Source organism: Montipora capricornis, chromosome 4 (assembly GCF_036669925.1).
Source record: "Montipora capricornis isolate CH-2021 chromosome 4, ASM3666992v2, whole genome shotgun sequence".
Classification (NCBI taxonomy): Eukaryota; Metazoa; Cnidaria; class Anthozoa; order Scleractinia; family Acroporidae; genus Montipora; species Montipora capricornis.
The window spans coordinates 30,100,030-30,118,864 of record NC_090886.1 but is presented as its reverse complement, the minus strand read 5'-3'; the positions used below and the strand labels follow the sequence as shown (position 1 = coordinate 30,118,864).

Below are 18,835 nucleotides of genomic sequence, written 5' to 3'. Positions count from 1 at the left end.
GGACAAAGCCCTTATCAGTACTTGTATTGAAGATGTCCCAGATATCGATGTCAGAGAAACAATATCTTTAATCCTTAAGTCTACTAAGGATCAGTTGCCAAATTTGAGGATTCAAAACCCTGCTGTTGTGCAGTGGTCAACCTTTAAGAGGGCAACAGACATAAGGCTGTACAGAAGATCTTACTTCAGCAAGTAATTATCAAGAGAAAGAATGAAATCGAAGATATCATGAAAGGCATGGATAGTCTTTCTCTGTTGTCATTCCAAGAGTCATACGTGCATCTCTCCATTGGTGTTTACAAAGAAAACTGAAGCAACCTCCTCAGTTGAAGAAGTTCAAAATTTGATTGTGGCTGAAGACGACACCTCACTTACTAGTAGTCAAGAAAGAGCCTTGGATTTTCTTAAGGCATATGTTGCCAAGCCTGAAAGTAGAGCTGAAGGTAATCTTTGTTATCTAACCTAGAGGATATGGGGCAGTTATTCATTTTCAAGTGCACTGACAGTGTAGCATTTGCTGGTAAATGTTATTCCACCAAGTGAACTCTTAATAAATCTGCATCTGTAGATTGCAAGTTCTGTACAACTGTGTCATAGTTTGTGATTTAACATCACTATTGAAACCTTTCGCTATTGGCTTTATGATGCTTGATAACACTTTCGGGCGTACCTGTAGTTACATTTTAATAGGAAAGTCTTGGCAGCATATGCCTTAAGGATATGATTGGGAAAAATGCATTTCATTGAAAAAGTACACAAAATTATAAAATAAAGTGTTTTCTTTGAAAACTGTAAGGTATGAAAATTGTTGAATAATGATGTTCTGTTAAATTAAATTCCAGGAAACAGTTTTCGTCCAGAAGCACTAACCCCACTGCAGGAATTTATTCATTTCTTTACTGGGACACCTTACATCCCATCCTATCTTGGAGAGAGAAAGACTTCTGTTGGCGTTGCAAGAGATCCAAGGGCTATTTATCCCAAAGCAAACACTTGCTTCTGGAAGCTATAGCTGCCTACTTGTTATACCTCTTTCCCTGCATTCAAAGAATCATTTGACAAATGTATTGGGGTTTATGATTTCTTAGATCTCGGTGCAACTCATGAGGGGATTGTTACAGTTTATCCAACAAGATTAGATCGATTTCATGCATTCAACTTTGCATATCACAAAAAGTAGCGGTAGAGACAGATTCTGAACTGCAATTTCACTTTGCCATGGAAACGTTACTTAAGAGAGAAGCTGGATCTGGTTTGGCTTAATTAACATTTGTACTTGAGTTTAAGGTAAGGTCATAAAATTACTATGGTTTCTTTCAGTTTCAAAATTTAAAATAATTGTTATTATTCATAGCAAGAAAAGGAACCCCCCAATGCATGGAGGTTGTTACGTCCAATTGTAAATTAAAGAGGCATTTTCAGGTGTGAACGATCTTTCAAAACACATTGCAAACCCTTACACTTTGTTGACGTTATACAATGTTATGTGAAGTTTGTACATCTACTACAGCTTGTAAGATGTCTGATTCAGATATATAGTCAATATACCTAATTAAAAAGGAGTTCATGTGGAGTCTGGTTCAGTATTTTTGTTGTAAGTGGGTAAATTATTCACCGTGTCTCTCTAATTAGAGTGAAAATCAAAGTCAGAATGAATTTGAACAGACCCAAGACTATTTTTCAAGGACTTGTTTCCCTCAGAATGCAATCCTGAAACATATGTTTAGCACAAGAGAAAGCAGTACAAACACGAAATAGGATCACCCACCTAGCCTTGGGATAAAGATAAGGACTGGCGCATGTGCCCTTTTGACTGCATCTTTTAGAGTGCCTATGAAGTAAAAAACTATGTTTGTTTATTTGAAAGGCCCTTAAAAGAGAGTAAGAATGACCCGTTATTTTTTTAAAGATCTTCTTTGATTCCATGGTAACAGTTCGGCTTCCCAGTCTATTTAAAGGGAGATTCACTTTCACAGGGTTTGTGTTAATCAACCATTGTTCACTTATCATGAGTTAGTGAGTAGATGTAAGGTAATATGGGCATCATGTGTTTCAAGTGTGACCATCTGTCACTCTTTGTCTGGTCAAAAGCCACATTAGCATGAAAACAAACCTTGCATTTTGTTACCTTTTTTGTGCATATTGTGTACTAAAAACTGCACTTCTCTCAGCCAATCATAATTATCGAAACAAAGAGTACATGGGATTTGCATCTTTCAGGTGTAGAGTCAAGTAATTTTAACTATGCAGATGACTTTGTACCAAAATTTGTGACTTCCATAAGTTGTCAGCTAAAGGGTGACTGCCTCAATTATTGCTATAATAATGAACATTCTGTTGCACTTTCATGTCAGCCTTTCGAAAAAGTCTAGACCATCCAACCAAATGCTTGTGGTTGACTTGAGTGGCTGAAGCACGTCTGAGGAAAATGGGCTGTGGATATCGTGAACTTCGACAGCCCCATGCCCTTCCAGAGGTACTGGGCCTTCCGGGTCAACACCATAAAGCTCTATATTAGGTTGCAGCTGTGCCTCTGTTTCTGCCATTGTGATGTCGGCATTGTAACGTGCAGCAGAACCACTGACCCACATTCTCACTGGGGTCCAGTTGTTTTCAGTGCGAACAGGCCTCAGATTTGAAGCGGCTTTAAATTCATTTATTGCGAAGCTTATTCTGGGCTTGAAAACGTAATGTTAAAGAAAAAGGTGAATGGGATCGTTAACATTGAGGTATCCATTGCCTTCCAGAGAGTACAAAACTCAATAAAACAGAAAAGTCATGCATCGAAGCACCACATGCCAAAGTCTTTCAAATCTTTGGGTCCTTGCTGAAGGACCTGTTATAAAGCTGCCTCTGTTGTCTCCTCTTACTTGGGTCATGTATTGAGCAACACCAATGTTTTCCTCACCGTGATCACCACGGAAACGAGAGGGCCTTCCAAATTCTCTTGTTCTTTCAAGGAACAAGTTCAAAACAGTAACTGAGTAATTGTTGGTGGCACAGTTCAAATATATTATCATGCAAGAAAGGCCATTGATACATCCATGAACAACGTACCCCCAGTGCCACAGTGAATTAGGCCACAGAACGCTATAAACTCGCCTTGTTATGACACATGCCCAGTGAAGAGCAGTGTTTTCTGGGTCTACTCTCGTTAATTTTGCCCTGACACGGTCACGCTGAAGTCGAAGTCCAAGAGATGGAGGTAGTGTGGCCCAGTGGTCCTGGCACTTGCCTTGAGACCTGGAGATCCCAGGTTCAAGACCCCGTCTGACCACTCGTTGAATTTGATCCTGGTAGTCCCTCGTTCAACTTCCCAGCTGCACTTGTAAATAAGTAACTGGTTTGCCCCTGGCCAGTTGGGATTCTTAACAATTGTTGTTGTTGTTCTGTTCCTTCGTTTTGTTGTGTTTCATTGGCCCTGAAAAGCCCCTGTGGGGAGCAGTCAATTAAGTATGTATATTATGTATGTATATAATATTAGTTGCCCCATGATATATGACTGCCCTGTGGTAGATCCATGGCGTGAGATATAATCTTCGATTATGTGATCTAGTTCTGCGTCTGTCATGTCAGAAAATTTGGAAAGACCTTTCATGCCATACTCCTTTACACGTCTGCTGATCGTCCAACGAGAAACATTTAGCATTTTTGCAATGTCAGACCATGTAAAACCAATCCCCCTCAGTTCTTCAAGAACAAATGCTGGTATATTGAAGAAAAGCCTCCCACGCCTATTGCTCGAAGTGGATGGTATTCCCAAATCTACTGCACTTGTTGTCCTTCTTCCAATATCGACAACTTGCTGCCACAAATGTTGATGAATCTCTAAAAACAAAGACTGCTGTTCGTCTGCACTATCCGCAATATGACGAATGACAGAGAGAGCTAGCTCAACACCATTAAATGCTTCGGCGGCCTCATCAAAGGCTAGCTCACATTTATCAAGTAAATTAAGGAAACAGGATGCAAGACTTTCCCACTCGATTTCCGCCATTTTGCAACAGCATAAGTAACGAAGCCTTTCTGTGCCACTTTCCTAATATGGATATATCGGTCACATGTGGGATCGAATGGATATTGAGGTGAATTATCGAATGAATGTTGAGGTCAGGTTATCAAATGGATATTGAAAGAAATAATTCAGCAAATACTTAAAAGAATTTGTTGAATTTTGCTACATGTGTATCAAATATATATACCAAAAAAACGAATCTATAGCAGTTTTATTTCCAATATGTATGATATATTGAACGTATACAAGCCCTGTCGAATTTTGCTACATTTCGGCAACCATAGTTGATACCTACATTTCAGTATAATATGGGGTAATAATTATCCAACAGGACTAGGTAAGGTATTGACATTACAAAAGATTTTAAGAATTATCACTTTAATCTTTAATCTTTAATCTTTAATAAGTATACTCCTAAAACAGAATTACTATACTAGGAGTTTTAAAACAAAAGCTTAAGATATATGTACATATAAACATGCAATAAAATTTGCATATTAGAATTAAACAATTTAAAAAAATAACGTAATCTACATGCTTGAAATTATGGCCTTGAATTATCTGATGAATTAGGAATTAAAACTAAAGGTAAACTGTTCCAGGTTCTCATAGTTCTAGGGTAAAAAGAATATTTATAAGTATTATTTAGTGTCGCAAGTTGGCAAAATGGTGCACAATTAGGAAATCTAGAGGCTCTTGTATTACAAGATACTTCAGGTGGTAAGGAAATACCAACAAGCCCTGCATAAATCTTGTAAAACGTAAGCACTTGGTTAGTCAGTCCACAATGTTCCAAGGAGTCCCATCCCAGGGCTTTGATTAATGGAGAGACATGGCTGAAAGGCAAATAATCGTTGTAAACAAATCTGACTGCGTGACGTTGGACCATCTCTATCTTATCGATGTTACACTGCGTGTAAGGGTTCCATACGCAACTGGCATACTCCAGTTTAGGGCGTACAAGTGTAAGATACGCTGTGCTCTTAACCTCTGGAGTACAACCAGATAAGATTCGTCTTAGAAGACCAAGGGTTGAATTCGCCTTCTTAGAAATAATATCACAATGATTGTTCCAGGATAAATTATCCCCAGGTAAGTCGCAGAAGAGACTCTTGAGAGGGATAATTAAAATTGAGAGATATCCTCTTGCAGGTTATCCCTAGATGGTATCACTTAGTTACGTTGAAGGTAGGTTGCCAAGTCTTTGACCAAAGGAAAAGACGACAAAGATCTTGCTATAGAACTAGACAGTCCTGATGGGTAACCATGTTTCTGTATAATACACAGTCATCCGCAAATAGACGTAGATTTGATTGAACAGAGCATGAAATATCATTGATAAACAAAATGAACAGCACCGGTCCCAAGACAGAACCCTGGGGGACTCCAGATACCACAGGTCTCGATAAGGAGAGAACTCCATTGACTGAAACATTCTGTGTGCGGTTGGACAGAAACCTTTAATCCAACTAAGCATTTTATCTCTACTTCCATAAAAATCAAGTTTGGCAAGCAAACGTTCATGAGGCACAAAGTCAAATGCCTTGGAAAAATCCAACAAGATCACATCAGTTTGACGACGAAGATTAATGCCTTTCGCCCAGTCATGTACTGCAGAATTAGCTGTGTCTTGCAAGAAAATTTCTCTCTAAAACCATGTTGTTGATCAATAAATTCAATGAGAGGTGTTTGGACATATGACTAAGAATAATGTGCTCCATTCTCTTGCAGCAGATACAAGTTAATGAAATTGGGCGGTAATTTGCTGGGTCAGACTTGTTACCTTTCTTAAAAATTGCTGTAACTAAGGCATTGGACCAATCCGATGGAACGGTATTACAATGATATGATTGTTGGAAGATGAAAGAGAGCCAACACGAATCTGATTGTGAAACCTCCTTTAAGACTCTCGCTGGAATTTCATCAGGCCCACATGCTTTCTTAGGATTTCATTGAGACAGTTGTTTAAAGACCCCTGCTGTTGAAATCTGTAAGTCTGCAATTGATGAAAAAGGTGATATACCAATATTAGGAAATGACATCTGCTCCTGATTAAAGCTAGAATGGAAGTAAGAATTTAGAGACTCTGCTTTATCCTTATCAGTTACACATACAGATGAGTCACTGTTCTTTACTGGGGGAATACCAAGGTTCTCGGATTTGCTATTCCTTACATATGACCAAAACTTCTTTGGGTTGTTTGTTAGACTATTGCCAATAACATCATCAAGATAGTGATGGTGAGCTTCCTTTATAGGTTTTGAAAACAAGGTTGCATTGATACTTAAATGCTTCCCAATGTTGGTTGTTTTTAGAGTGAATAGCCTTTCTAGGCAGGTGATCTTTCTTGTGCATTTCTCTTTTGAGGTTGATATCAATCCAAGGTAACTTGAATTTCCATCAAGATGACTTTTGTAGAATAAATTGACACATACCAGCTATCAGAGATGTTTTAAGCATGTTCCAATTCTCTTAAACTTACCTCTCTTCAGGTTTTGAAGCAAAAAATGCAGATGACGAATCTGACATGAATTCTTGTAGGCCATCAAAGCTACCTTTGTTATATAAATACACCTTGTGTGGAGGCTTAACAGATCTAGTAAGCTTTAGATTTAATTTCGAATATAACAGCGAGGTGATCTCTCAGCCCAGAGATATTCAATGTGTCACCAACAGCATTTGGATAGGTTGACAATAACAAATCAGGACCTTCCCAGATGTGGGTCTAGTAGAGGCTTTCACATGCTGAGAAAATGAATAATCTGGAGAAATTTCTGGTGTTGAGATGCCGTAGAGGGATTATTTGGAGTTGGGACATCTGTATCCCAATCAATGTCACCAAGATTGAAGTCGCCCCCCATGATGATATTAGATGATTGGTACTTTGGCAAACACACGTCTTATGATCAAGTGAATTAAGGGATGAGTTTGGTGGCCTATAATAAGATGATAAAAAATAGGGTCTTGCAGTTGGCTAAATGAAGCGAGGTCCATATAATTTCACAGTCGTCTACGGCAAAGTCGAACTCTGGCACACAGGTCAGATCAGAATTTAAAGCTTGAAAAACGCCGCCACCAAAACGATTTCTATCCTTTCTAAATACTGTATAATTTGGGGGAAAGATGGAATAACTTGAAATATCAGAACACAACTTGGATTCAGTCCCCAGAACAAAGTCAGGATTGTGAAGGTCCAGGAGGGCTTGGAATTTTACAATATGGTCAGATCCTTTGAGGCCATTGCAATTTAAAATCATACCACAGATTTTATTCTTCCATCGTGAAGCCTTTTTGGACTTAAAAGATGTAGATTGTCGATGATGTGAACTAGATTTACAGGACTTCTCTTTAGTTCTATTACTAGTTCCATTGTTAGTTCCAATTCTAAAAGATGTAGGGAAGAACAACTCCGGTGACAAAGAAAATGAATTCTGTATATCCAGTGAAGCCTTCTTCCACTTATGATTCTACATCCTTGACACTTTTTAAGAAGTTTGGTATTTTAAACAAAAATGATCTTTTGACTGGTTCTCCCAGCTTTAGCTTTAACCATAACGCACTGCCACTATATTTTAAGATTTTTGTACTCTTAATTCCAAAATGCATAATTATTATGCAAGAAGTTCGAGGAATCTGCATAAAACGTTTAATAGAGCAAACTACAGCATCTACTCAACCTGTAATAAAATGATTGATATCTGGAATAGTATTCCGGATTTTATTAATCATTCTAATAGTGTCTTTTTAACAAAGAGATAAAAAAGTTCCTATTGTCCAAGTGAAATATCTATTTTGTAAGACAAGCTTTGTTATACATTTATTCTACAGTGTGCTATTATTATTTATATAATAACCCAAGTTATTCTCGTTTTTTGATTGGCTCTTCCCTATGATCTATTAGAGGACCAACACACGATAGACATCACCATAAGCTTTTATGCGAATAAAGTTTACTTCTTCATTATATAAAACAAAAAGATAGTCCATGGGCCAAGACCCCTAAAATATGGTTTTTTGTACCAATTGGAGGGACCAGTGCTATCATGGATTTTTTTAATCTACATTTATTGAAGTTTATGAAAATCCATGATATCAATGAGCTGAAATTTGAAGGGGGTGGGGTATCCAGTAGGATAAAAAATCTGGCAATTTTTGCATAATGCTCCACATTAAAAAATTAATATCTTTGGACCATGATATCCTCAAGAACGGATACTTGGATATGTTATGTATATCTATTATACCTTTCTTTCCAGCAAGTCACGTGTGTTTATTTCGTTGCCATGGCAACGAATACCGTAGAAACGTTATTTTTTGCCTTTGAATGCTTCAAATCATGAAGTTTACTTTGTAACTTAGATGTACTCATAATGCCCCAAATTCTATGTTTAAATTTAATAAGTATTCAAATCATAACATATTACAAGATAAAGTGATATCAGCAAAATATCGCTTCACAGTGAATGTCAATAGTTGCCAAGGAACTGCTATTATATTTATAAATAGGGAAAAGTATCGAAAAATTCGTATCTTTTGACCATTTAGTGGAAATCAAACTATACTTGGACATTTTAGGGTACCCCATTGGTTATTCATTTCAAACAATATTTAACTGATTTGGTTACCAAGGAAACAGGATACTTTCCCTTGTACAGCCCGATTGTGATATTCGCCGAATATTTTTCATGTTTTTTCAACGAAATAGAATATTAACAGTTCATGCTGGTCACCCGCTTGAAAAAAACTATCCCACTCGTGCTGGCTCACATATTTTCAGCGGTATTCACCCTGGTGCTATAAACAGGTATAGAATACTGTTTCAACATGGCGTCTGTTGTGTGAAGTTCCGTGCTCGATTTGAAAGCATCAAAGGATGATCAAGAACGTGGTGAAAGGTTCTGGAATACCTCCATGTTAGAGATGAAATTTTCGGTGGAAAGAGAATGGATCAAGGCCGTACGAGGAGCAACTGGAAAGCCAAATTATGGTATGCTAAACATGGACAACCAACTTGAAGAAGTAATTGGGAACAAACTTGAGCTGGTCAGTCCTGTTATCGATTCTTACCTGTTTGAACTTGGGAAAACTCTCAGATCAAAACTTTCAAGATCCAAGGCTACAGGTCTTTGTTCTTTCCCTGGGTCATATTTCGTCATTTGTTAACACTGTGCCGCGGATACTCTGGTGAAGTCAACACCACTCGTGATGGTCGTAAACATGTGATAACTCTAACTCAAATGAACTCATTAAGAAGGCTCTTTTCACCCGCTCGCTTCTCTGGGGAAACGTTTTTTGCTAAGAGACATTTTAAAAAGGTTCCGTCAAAGACAGGACAGAAAAACAAATCGGTTTACAATGGAAAATCAACGATAGTTGTTTCCAAGTCTACACCATTCTGTATTGAGTATGTAATAAAGAACCAGAGAGCCTGCGTGTCCTTCTACATCCAAAGATACACTGAAGATAACTATGCAATTGACTCAAGTCTGCAGTCACTGATGAATAACAACTGATGAATAACTAACTTAGACAGTAACTACCAGTTATCATGACTCATTATTCTTATTCAAAAGTTTTATTTTGTAATGTTGGTATGTACACACTCATAAAAATTTCCAGAGATAAGAATCCTATTTGCTGATTGAAAAGAGGAGAATTCTAATCCCAGGGTATTTTTTGTTGACCTAAAAAGTATTTTAGAAGATAGATTTGACTCTAGTGAAATTTACAAAGTAACTATATGCAAATTTCACAAGAGCTAAATCTAACTTCCAAATCAGACATTTCCTTAAAACAAGAGTTTTTCTTTTTATTTGCTCAAAAAACTGTTCTGGGACTAGAATTCTAGTGTGTTTAAAATAAAAATAAAAATAAAAATTTAGCGTGTTTTTTCCATGGTAATAATATCTCAATTAACTTTTTAAATATGCTCATAATTTACAGAAATATTTGATGTAAGAATGGAACACTATACATCAACGACTGTTTGAATAATGATTTCGCAAACATGTCTTGTGGCTCACGTGGGATCAATAACTTTGGCAGGCAATCAATCTCCATTACTCTTTCCTTAATCACATGGCACCATATTGTCCATGGAGAATAAAAAGGCTTTTGTCCTGGGTAGAACAAAGCTTTTTTATTCTCCGGGGACAACATGGCTGCCATATGATTAACCCTTTAAGTACCAAGAGTGACCAATATCAAATTTCTGCCCATCATATCAATACTTAATCAAGGGAATAGGTTAGGAGAATGAATGAAATGATCACCTGAGGAAATTGATTTTGCTTTGACCTTTTAACAAATTCTTCCAACTTATACTGTGAGATAATGTATAGAGATCAGTCAGAAGAAAAAACTATTTTCAAGTCGCTTGATCAAAATGTCCTTCTTTGCACCAGTTGAAAGGTTCCTTTTCGTAAGTTCTGCTTTAAGCTCTACAACAGTAATCTCTTTTGGGTTCTTAGCACTCCAAGATACTGCTTCTTTTCCATTGTGCAGCAACTCATGTAACTGTAGATCAACATTGTCAGCAAACCGGTGACCACATTCTGAATCAGGACATAGATATGGCTTGAAAATCTCTACAAGCTGAGAGGATAACTTCTGCTGCTCTGCTGAGTTGACAATGTCTTGACTTTGGAGAAATGAATGGCAAAGATCACCATCCACTTGCTTAATTCTGCCACAGTTACAAACATCTTCAGAAACACAATGTGGGGGTACTCTTGACTTAAAGTGGGACTTGTATGTCTGTGGTAGTGGTTGATGTTCAGGAAGATACACATTTCGTACATAATTTGCCCTCATCACTTGCCACCATTTACCTGACTGATCTGTTGCTGAGTTTCAAGTCATTCTTAACTGCTGAAAGCTTGGCCTCTTTTCCCTGCTGAGAAATTATACCATAGCCAACGTGATACATACCATAGAGCTTTAATGCATGATATGGTAGGGCATAACCCACTGTCCAAGATGTTACATTCACATTGCTTGGGAAGAATAAACAAAGGAGTTTGAAATACAGTTTGCAATTCTCCTCAAGTTCCAATAGCTCTGCTCTTGTTGCAGATACCTTGTTGAACAAAACACAAGCATTTCTTAGGTGGAGCACAAGTTGACTTAGTGCTAGTCGCTTTACCCTCAATCAACTAATTGGTACCCATACCGGGCAATTGCAATGGCTTGATCTCCTATTAACCGCGTGGAGATCTTATTGAACTTTGTCTTTATCAACCTTGTAGTGTTCCTTGATAGAAGGTACACGAAACACCAAACCACAACCAGCAACTGGTGTTTCTTGTTGAGCTTCCAATACTGGTTCAGGGATAGGGGCAGCAGGTACTGGGGCAGCTAAAACTTGGACAAACTGGTCAAAAAGGTTTCTTTGTACACTCTCTTGGTATACAATGTTAAGAAACTGTTGCCATGCATTTATCTTGCAATGAGGGGGCTCTGGTCTTTGCCTGTCTGCAAATACTCAAATCCGGGGAGGACCAAGCTGTCGCATGCCTTTGTCTGCCATGTACTGGAGCTTCCTCTCATGTTTAGCAACATCAGACAAGGAATCCTTCAAAGGAGATTCAAACTTTTGAACACTTTTTGCATGTTTTTCCCTGTTTGCATTTGTGTATGGTTTCCAGGTTTCAGTTGTTTCAAACCTAATAGAGCCACCCATTGTGCAAATGTCACCTGAGGAAATGATTAAGGGAAACAATCAGAGGAATGCACCTTTCTAGTAGACAAACACGTACTGAAGAGCTAAATATCGTTTGATGCTCAAACATTATTAATTATTAAGTGTCTTCTGTTTTGGGGGCACGTTATTGTCATTCAAATCATATAAATTCCATTATGGGAGTAATAAACTCTATTAATTAAACAGTTTACTTCAACAGTGCATTTTTGCCATGTCTGAGTATGAAGTTAAGGTTTTTTTCTTCAATTACCGACTTTGCTTTAGAATGTATGAATTTAACACAAATACAGGACAACAACAACAACAGCGACAACTTTATTTAGCTAAATACAATAATTAATGGATGGCTTGCCCCGCAAATAGCTAGAGAAAGCTAATCAAGGCGGGGCAAGTCAATTACAAGAACACACCTATAAAAGACAATTAGGTTACACTAAAACACTAGTTTAACAAATTAAAGATACTGATTTCAAAAGGATTGATTGTTGACAAATATGTAGTAAGTAATAATTAAATAATTAAATAATTAAAGGCCAACAAGATCACGCTAACTGATTAGAAACATAATTTACATGAAAAATTCGCTATTTACAACATCTGTAAGCTAAGGAAGGTAACGATACTGATTACAACCTGCTGCATTGGAAAGACAGTTCCAGAACTGCTTTCTGGGCTCGTAGACCACCCATCCAATCAATCGCCAGTCTGCCATCTTCAGTGCACCAGCCACATCTAAGAGGCGAAGGTATTTTGGGGCATTGTTGAAGACTTCATTTCCAAATTGCAGCCTGGTAGTTAGCTCTCAGTGCATGCTTGCGAAGTGAGTTGTCACAGGGAGGTAGCTGATTGGAATCAACATCCCCTTTCTTCAAGCAGAACAACCGGTATCGCAGCTCGTTGACTTCATTTGTTCCCGCATCTTGCAGTACATAGCACAGGTAAACCTCTGGAGGTCACAATAGAGCTCGTTTCGTTAGACTGCTGCCATTCCCTTCCAAGTCTCTGGAATACTTCCTGGAACTCTTGATTTTGTGCCATGATCCGAAACACTAGTACCTTCCCCCGTCCCTGAAATGCACTAACTGTATTAGAGGCAGTAAACGCATGGAATCCCAGCAATGATCTGCATGTACTTGCTCCAATTCGCTCGACTATCCTTGAAACATCTCATTACTTTACTCTTGTCTGGGAACTGCATTTGATGAACATAGTGGACGGGATAAAACTCATGAAAGTCAAGCACAGTACCAAGACATCTGTATCTTCGGACACGATTATTACCACAACAAACTTTGATCTCATGGCATGAGCTGCATGCAACAGTAACCTGGTGTCCGCTTCTTCTTGAGATGAGTCGAGATCAGTCAGACGTTCAACCACTCCAGATGACAACTGGTAGGCTTGTCTGCCACAGGTTACCACGATTGTCTTTCCTGATAATTTGTCTGCATACTTTTCCTTCTGCCATTCCAGGGTTACAAAGACTATCAATGCTTGCTTGTTACGTGAACGGCACAGGAATTTTCGCCATTATTTGACCATGTGATCAGCTCGGAGGTTACGAAACTCGCTTCCTGAACCTTCCCCTTTGTTCTCTCCTTCTGCATTCTTTATTGAATCGTCATGATAATCATCGAATATGTTTGTTTCCTCAGGTAATGATTTTTCTATAGCGATCATATTTTCTGTAGCGATCCTATTTGTTTTCCTTCTTTTTTTACTCTGATATTCAATAACAAAATCGCTAAGATCCACTAGTCACTTGTTCCATGTTCCAATCCTGTCTTTCTGCAGTTGTAGATTTCACTTGAATGAAGCGGTATTTCACACCACCCACGTGATAACATATGTTTTTGACTTGAGGTCTCTTGGTTCTGCTTTCGTTTACTGCTCAGTTCAAAACTAATGTTTCGGCACAAAAGACTTACAAAAGGCACTCCGATACCATTTTTGAGGAAAATGGAGGCAGTGAAAATGCACAACAAAAACCAACGACCAAAGCATGCAAAACAAACAATGCCACCGTGCCGCTATCATGTCGTGGGAAATTATTTTGAATGCTTGTTTCACGAACCAAATGAGACCTGCAGAAATACAGTTTTCTTCCTCATTGATTTGAAGACAAAAAGGTTAGATTCTGTACGTTAAAATAGACCGTGACTTAATGCATTCTGCTTAACTTTTTAGGTGCTTCTGTCAAGTGTAGTGTGGGTGCAGTGTGATGTCACGTTTGGGACAAGTTGAAACACCGAAATTTATCCAACTTTAAAAATCAATTTCTTCGCCCTAAATCATTTCCTCAAAAAATCCTTTGGCACTCTAAAAGAACAACTCTTTGACTTTTAAACACTAGGTTTTCAACGAATTATATGCAGTACCACGAGCTTAAATAATAGGCTAATTTTAGATAAGTTTTCTTTTGGATAAAAATAGGTCGGGCAAATTAAATTAGATTTTAAAAATAAATAGCCGAGAATTAATAAAAATTGCTTTAACGGTATTTTTTGACATTAGTCAACAATATGTGGTAGATTTTATTGCTCTTGAGTGTTTTACTTTGTAACGCGAGGGGTTGTTAATCGCACAAAATTCGATGATTATCGATTTTCTTGAAAACTAATCGATACTTAGTAAAATGAACTATGCAGTGTTTTGTTTTACATTAAGGTCTACCGAAAATGAGATAATGGGCCGAATTGATTTTTGAGCTGTTGCCACGAAATTTTGAAAATGTTTGATTTTTGGTAAGATTTGCTCTTAATGCTTGAAGTGCTCATTGTAATATCCTCTTTTTCATGCTCTACTTGGGTTGGAATTTCTAAATTCCAATAAATCCGGAGATATGGTTGACATTTTGAAGTCTTTCCAAGATCAGCATGTTCCTGTACAAAATGGAGAGGTTCTTCACGAAACAGTGGTGCATGGGGACCAGCTTACAGAAGAACGAGCAAGAAACGTTAAGTGGACTTTTAATAATGGAGAAACTCAGGCAGAGAGACTGGATGGTTGGAGCCCACATTTTCAGAATTTTGTTTGAGGTATTGTTAGAGGATCAGAAATTGAACTTTTGATGCTGTGGCTTAATGTGTCAGAACATAGTAAACAAATTATGCATGCTCTTCTCTCATTGCTCTTTCATCATTTTTTTTTATTTGTTGTCTTACTCTCTGTGGATTGCAAGAACTTTCAAGTTTTCAAATCTAATTTTATTATTTAGCTCTCAGTATCCCTGTATCATCAAATTCTACAGTTATTATTTTACCAAGTTAATAATAAATAATTAAAAAAATAAGCTTCCCATTTGTTTTAAGGTGGGTAAGATCTTTGTGAAGGAAGATTCTGTAGGTGAGAAGGGGGACATCCTTTGCAGAAAGCAGCAATGCAAAAAAGGGTCCAGCAGTTGATTATAATTCATTTAAAGATTTCTTTAATTCTGAAACTATCGCTCACATTTTAGCTGCCTGGATGCACTTTGCTGGTATGAAATTGTATCATTGTGTTAACATGTTAACCCAAATTATTATTCAACATATTTCTTTACGCTGGCATAAGTGTCAACAAGTGTAAACGTGCTAACATGTATGTGTCATGATTTGTAACTTAGGGCTGGCTGATCATGATCAGTTGAACCTCTGTACAACGAACCTCAAGGTGGAATAAAAAGCTGTTGTATACAGGTGTCCACTGTGGCCAGGGTGGTTCTCTAAGAGTTTAAACGTCGATCAAAGCATGATAGGAGGGAAAATCCTGGCTATTACAGAGGTGACCACTGGAGAGGTGGCTTGTAAAGAAAGTGATTGCAAGTTGTTTTTGTTATTCATTGTAGGGGATCCTCTCGCACGTCCAAATTCCAGAATTGAAGATCTCAGGGTGCTTGACAGAACTGGTTATCCCTGCAGAGTATGTGGGAAAAAGTTCAAGTTTCCTTGCACACGAGTGAAGTATGTTTACTAATATTTTAGAGTACGGAATGGTGACATACCATTCATTTAATTTGGACATGGACAGTAAACTTGTTGTCTAATCCCAATCAATAATTGAATATTAAGCCTGAGTTTTACTTTTGTGACCAGGCGAAAAAAAATCACCTTTAACATTATTGTGAATTCATTGAGCTGTAAATTTAAGTGATTTTTTTCCTTTCCTAAGTGTCAAATTGTTTTGTTATCACTTAGCCATGAGAGAACCGAGCATGGTCGTGTCAACAATGTAGATGTCACTGCAGAGCAAGATGAGTATGGATACTTTGTGTGCAGGCATATATGTGGTAAAACATACAAGACTAAACAAGGCAGAAACTAGTATTGCACTGAATTGAAATGAATTACATGCATTATGTTCTTGTGACAAAATTTAACACCCTGTTGCATATACAGTCATAATATTAATAGTTTATGATTATTATATAAGTGAATAAAAAAGTAAAGGTATTCAAAATTTATATTTGGGACTGAAATAGAAGTGAGGGGATGATACAAAGTATGTTTATAGTAAAGATAACGTTTGTAAACATTTTTTTATACCTCTCAAGAGCTGGTGTTCTATATAATTATCTTAGCAATTCGAATTATCTTTGTGTTTTGTTGACATTACTTTAGACACGAACGAGAGAAAGAACCCGATTCAGAATCACCAGCAACAGTTGCCACCGAAGAACCTGAAAGCCAAGATAGACTAGACCCTCCGTGAGGATACACTGGGTTGCCTGTGGTACGTGCAGCGTTCCAGGCCATTTTGTTTAAGTTGGGGGGACATTAAGACCATTTAAGGGGTCACCCAGAAGTCATACCAGCAGAGGCCCTTAGGCTCACAGATCCTTGCACATTCGTATGACGAAACAGATCCTTTTCTGAGGATAAAAACCTGGCTACTGGCCTATTAATTAATCATTTGTCCGAAAGACGAAATTCCTGTCCTCTTTAGAAAAAATTGACACGCATTGCTTACGTGTGGTAGTGAAGTAACACAGCAATTTATTCCATAATGTCAACTGAGCTGTGTGTTGTCTTCCAGGAGATTCAAGTTGTCCTTGCGTAATATGTAGCTCTAACAGTGCACGATATTGTTTTGGTATTGTCTATCATTGTAGTGCCATTGTAAACGTCTTAGGTAAATAGCCCCCTGAGAAGACATGTGGTTACTCACAAAGTACCGAACCCAGAAAGATTGAAGAAAATAAAAGGGAATCGAGACATTGGCTTCTACACTGAAATGTTGATCATTTCCAAGTTCCCCCACAAGTTTAAGCGTGCACTCTGAGCGTCTGACAGCTTTCTATTTTACAAAAGTTCATTGAAGTTTCCCTGTCCACCAGGGTTAGTATTTCGATGGGTGACCTAAAAAATAGTGAATAAATAATGATACACAGTTTTTAGGAACAGCAGAAGGAAGTTTTCAGGATGGTCGATCAAGAATAAAATGTTTTGTCATCAGCAACAACATTAATTTTGAACCCAGAATATAAAAAGTTACGATAAACAACAAATATTTTGGGAGATTTTTGCTACGTTCAATTTTGCTACTGTACTTTTGGCTGCAAAAGTAAAGCGCAAAATCGAAGTGACATCGGATTCAGCGGGCGCCGTGATGAAGTTACCACGGTGTCAAACGATGGCAAGATACAAGGTTTTGTTTTTGTTAGTTTTCTTTTTCTTTCAAGTGTTATAAAGTTTGACAAGAAATGTGCAAATTCAACACAAAGATCACAATCGTGCAACTCTTGAGTTTGGCCATTGTTTCTGGAAAGACAAGAATTTACTCTCCATGATGAGGTTATTTATCAAAAATCCTCGCATATCACATTTCAACCCAGGTATGCAAATTTGTTAAGCTCGAAAATTGAAACAAACAACATATTTACTATCAGAGGCAAAAAAAACCTTCCTACAGTATTTCAATTTCATGCGTGCAAACAAGAGATGCAATTAAATAAATTTTTGACTGTTCACATCAAACCCTTTTTGACTCGGAACCTTGACTGTAAATGATGAAGCACAAAAGAGACAACAACTATCATTCAAAAAATTCTACACTGTCACATTTCCAAATTTTTTACACCTTTGCAGAGGTGAGTACAAAATACAGGTAAATGTAAATGTAAATTGCCAGACAACTAAGATGCGACTTGAGTAAACACTGTGATACATTCAAGGAGTTCAATTCCTTCAATGTTTGTTAAATCCATAAAAAAGTTGCTATTTGATTTCAGTGTTTTATATAATACCAAGTTAGTAAAATATTAGAAACAAAGCTCACTTGATATCCAAAGGCAAAAAATGAAATTGCTGTCGAAGACCATTACTCATCGCTTAAAATCCAGACATTTATTTTTCAGCGCTGTCTTGTTCATTCAATTGACGATCCATTCTTGAGCTCCATGAGGGTATATTTTCTTTAAATATCCACTAAAACGCCATTCATGTTACAATGACTTTCGATGCCAGTGAATTGGTGAAATTTCCAATTGTTACCGGAAGACTGTGGAGAGTTGAGAACAGGTAAATACAAATAGCGAAACAACTGAGATAACAGATCCACTTTATGGATTCCTTCTCTGTCTTTGTTGAACCCATACTGAGTTACCAGAGAATTGTTCATTTGGTTTCAGTGTTGTACATAACAGCACACTTGACAAAATATTCGAACTACAGCTCACTTTGATTTTGGCTCGACGGGCAAAAGATTGTTGTCGAAGTCCATTACTCGTCACTTTTAAGATTCCAGATTCCGGATTCACAGCCTGTCTTGTTTATCCTATTGATGTTCCATTAGGATATATTTTGTTTAAAGATGCACGAAAACGCCATTCGCGTTACATGACTTTTGACGCCATTGCAGGCTACGTTAATGATTCTACTGTGTCCACCAGAGAAATCTACGCATTTTCACTACCCTCTCGATCCTAAGAAAATACGTGCAGAAGGCTCTATGCACAAAGACACCACTTACCAGGGGAGTGACAGGCAAGACTTTTACCGACACGGAAAAAAATAATAATAATAAAACGAACAAATCCCACCAACTTTCCGACTGGGATTGCCATACTGGCAACCCAGTAAGAAGACCAAAATTGCACTTCTGCTTCTCCATTGCCACCACAGAGTGAAATATGCTTATGT

At 37.6% G+C, this 18,835-nt stretch overlaps 1 pseudogene; it reads right to left on the bottom strand.

The window, feature by feature from the left end:
* Positions 1-5,964: 5,964 nt before the first annotated feature.
* On the bottom strand, positions 5,965-9,171 carry LOC138046508 (uncharacterized; annotated as a pseudogene).
* Positions 9,172-18,835: the final 9,664 nt, after the last annotated feature.